This window comes from Oncorhynchus mykiss, chromosome 19 (assembly GCF_057628025.1).
Source record: "Oncorhynchus mykiss isolate SJ-2025 chromosome 19, ASM5762802v1, whole genome shotgun sequence".
In the NCBI taxonomy this organism is placed as follows: domain Eukaryota; kingdom Metazoa; phylum Chordata; class Actinopteri; order Salmoniformes; family Salmonidae; genus Oncorhynchus; species Oncorhynchus mykiss.
The window spans coordinates 24,711,425-24,715,305 of NC_143040.1; the positions used below are offsets into that span (position 1 = coordinate 24,711,425).

Consider the following 3,881-nt stretch of genomic DNA (forward strand, 5'->3'; position numbering starts at 1 on the left):
TCCACAGTAAAACAAGTCCTATATTGACATATCCCGAAAGGCCACTCAGCAAGGAAGAAGCCACTGCTCCAAAACCACCATAAAAGAGCCAGACTACGGTTTGCAACTGCACATGGGGACAAAGATCGTACTTTTTGGAGAAATGTCCTCTGGTCTGATGAAACAAAAATAGAACTGTTTGGCCATAATGACCATCGTTATGTTTGGAGGAAAAAGGGGAAGGCTTGCAAGCCGAAGATTACCATCCCAACCGTGAAGCACAGGGGTGGCAACATCATGTTCTGGGTGTGCCTAGATGCAGGAGGGACTGGTGCACTTCACAAAGTAGATGGCATCATGAGAGAGGGGAAATTATGTGGATATATTGAAGCAACATCTCAAGACATCAGTCAGGAAGTTAAAGCTTGATTGCAAATGGGTCTTCCAAATGGACAATGACCCCAAGCATACTTCCAAAGTTGTGGCAAAATGGCTTAAGGACAACAAAGTCAAGGTATTGGGAATGGCCATCACAAAGCCCTGACCTCAATCCTATAGAAAATGTGTGGGAAAAACTGAAAAAGGCCTACAAACCTGACTCAGTTAAACCAACTCTGTCAGGGGGAATGGGCTAAAATTCACCAAACTTAATGTGGGAAGCTTGTGGAAGGCTACCCAAAACATTTGACCTAAGTTAAGCAATTTAAAGGCAATGCAACCAAATACTAATTGAGTGTATGTGAACATTTCACATTCTTAAAATAAAGTGGTGATCCTAACTGACCTAAGACAGGGAATTTTTATGAGGATTAAATGTCAGGAATTGTGAAGAATGGAGTTTAAATGTACTTGGCTAAGGTGTATGTAAACTTCCGACTTCAACTGTATATAAAGATCCAGTCCATTAAAAAAGAAATTGAGACCTCTTATACTGTTAAATGCTTTGCGCATAGAATTTTGTCAAATATTATTCATCCTAATGAGACATTTTTTTTCTACATGGACGATACATTGGACATAATATCAAATCAAATGTATTTATATAGCCCTTCTTACATCAGCTGATATCTTAAAGTGCTGTACAGAAACCCAGCTAAAACCCCAAACAGCAAGCAATGCAGGTGTAGAAGCACAGTGGCTAGGAAAAACTCCCTAGAAAGGCCAAAACCTAGGAAGAAACCTAGAGGAACCAGGCAATGAGGGGTGGCCAGTCCTCTTCTGTCTGTGCCGGGTGGAGATTATAACAGAACATGGCCAAGGTGTTCAAATGTTCATGTTCAAATAATAATAATCACAGTGGTTGTCGAGGGTGCAACAGGTCAGCACTTCAGGAGTAAATGTCAGCTGGCTTTTCATAGCCGATCATTGAGAGTATCTCTACCGCTCCTGCTGTCTCTAGAGAGTTGAAAACAGCAGGTCTGGGACAAGTAGCACCTCCGGTGAACAGGTCAGGGTTCCATAGCAGCAGGCAGAACAGTTGAAACTGGAGCAGCAGCACGACCAGGTGGACTGGGGACAGCAAGGAGTCATCAGGCCAGGTAGTCCTGAGGCATGGTCCTAGGGCTCAAGTCCTTCGAGAGAGAGAGAGAGAAAGAAAGAAAGAGCGAAATACTTAAATTCACACTGGACACCAGATAAGACAAGAGAAATACTCCAGATACAGTGCCTTGCGAAAGTATTCGGCCCCCTTGAACTTTGCGACCTTTTGCCACATTTCAGGCTTCAAACATAAAGATATAAAACTGTATTTTTTTGTGAAGAATCAACAACAAGTGGGACACAATCATGAAATGGAACGACATTTATTGGATATTTCAAACTTTTTTAACAAATCAAAAACTGAAAAATTGGGCGTGCAAAATTATTCAGCCCCTTTACTTTCAGTGCAGCAAACTCTCTCCAGAAGTTCAGTGAGGATCTCTGAATGATCCAATGTTGACCTAAATGACTAATGATGATAAATACAATCCACCTGTGTGTAATCAAGTCTCCGTATAAATGCACCTGCACTGTGATAGTCTCAGAGGTCCGTTAAAAGCGCAGAGAGCATCATGAAGAACAAGGAACACACCAGGCAGGTCCGAGATACTGTTGTGAAGAAGTTTAAAGCCGGATTTGTATACAAAAAGATTTCCCAAGCTTTAAACATCCCAAGGAGCACTGTGCAAGCGATAATATTGAAATGGAAGGAGTATCAGACCACTGCAAATCTACCAAGACCTGGCCGTCCCTCTAAACTTTCAGCTCATACAAGGAGAAGACTGATCAGAGATGCAGCCAAGAGGCCCATGATCACTCTGGATGAACTGCAGAGATCTACAGCTGAGGTGGGAGACTCTGTCCATAGGACAACAATCAGTCGTATATTGCACAAATCTGGCCTTTATGGAAGAGTGGCAAGAAGAAAGCCATTTCTTAAAGATATCCATAAAAAGTGTCGTTTAAAGTTTGCCACAAGCCACATGGGAGACACACCAAACATGTGGAAGAAGCTGCTCTGGTCAGATGAAACCAAAATTGAACTTTTTGGCAACAATGCAAAATGTTATGTTTGGCGTAAAAGCAACACAGCTGAACACACCATCCCCACTGTCAAACATGGTGGTGGCAGCATCATGGTTTGGGCCTGCTTTTCTTCAGCAGGGACAGGGAAGATGGTTAAAATGGATGGGAAGATGGATGGAGCCAAATACAGGACCATTCTGGAAGAAAACCTGATGGAGTCTGCAAAAGACCTGAGACTGGGACGGAGATTTGTCTTCCAACAAGACAATGATCCAAAACATAAAGCAAAATCTACAATGGAATGGTTCAAAAATAAACATATCCAGGTGTTAGAATGGCCAAGTCAAAGTCCAGACCTGAATCCAATCGAGAATCTGTGGAAAGAACTGAAAACTGCTGTTCACAAATGCTCTCCATCCAACCTCACTGAGCTCGAGCTGTTTTGCAAGGAGGAATGGGAAAAAATGTCAGTCTCTCGATGTGCAAAACTGATAGAGACATACCCCAAGCGACTTACAGCTGTAATCGCAGCAAAAGGTGGCGCTACAAAGTATTAACTTAAGGGGGCTGAATAATTTTGCACGCCCAATTTTTCAGTTTTTGATTTGTTAAAAAAGTTTGAAATATCCAATAAATGTCGTTCCACTTCATGATTGTGTCCCACTTGTTGTTGATTCTTCACAAAAAAATACAGTTTTATATCTTTATGTTTGAAGCCTGAAACGTGGCAAAAGGTCGCAAAGTTCAAGGAGGCCGAATACTTTCGCAAGGCACTGTATAACAGACTGACCCTAGCCCCCCGACACAAAGCATAAATACTGGAGGCTGAGACAGGGGGGGTCAGGAGACACTGTGGCCCCATCTGAAGAAACCCCCGGACATGGCCAAACAGGCAGGATATAACCCCACCCACTTTGCCAAAGCACAGCCCCCACACCACTAGAGGGATATCTTCAACCACCAACTTACCATCCTGAGACAAGGCCGAGGATAGCCCACGAAGATCTCCGCCACGGCACAACCCGAAGGGGGGCGGCAACCCAGACAGGAAGGCCACGTCAGTGACTCAACCCACTCAAGTGATGCACCCCTCCTAGAGACGGCATGGAAGAGCAACAGTAAGCCAGTGACTCAGCCCCTGTAATAGGGTTAGAGGCAGAGAATCCCAGTGGAGAGAGGGGAACCGGCCAGGCAGAGACAGCAAGAGTGGTTCGTTGCTCCAGTGCCTTTCCGTTCACCTTCACACTCCTGGGCCAGACTACACTCAATCATAGGACCTACTGAAGAGATGAGTCTTCAATAAAGACTTAAAGGTTGAGACTGAGTCTGCGTCTCTCACATGGGTAGACAGACCATTCCATAAAAATGGAGCTCTATAGGAGAAAGCCCTGCCTCCA

The 3,881-nt window shown here is 44.0% G+C and overlaps 1 long non-coding RNA gene across 1 annotated transcript; it reads right to left on the bottom strand.

Annotated features, from left to right (window-relative positions):
* Window positions 1-910: 910 nt before the first annotated feature.
* LOC149975140 (uncharacterized) lies at window positions 911-3,577 on the bottom strand. The gene is made up of 2 exons (XR_016488847.1): window positions 3,454-3,577; window positions 911-1,550 (listed from the first exon to the last, which is right to left on the bottom strand). It is a non-coding gene; the product is annotated as an uncharacterized LOC149975140 (long non-coding RNA).
* Between the last annotated feature and the right edge of the window lie 304 nt (window positions 3,578-3,881).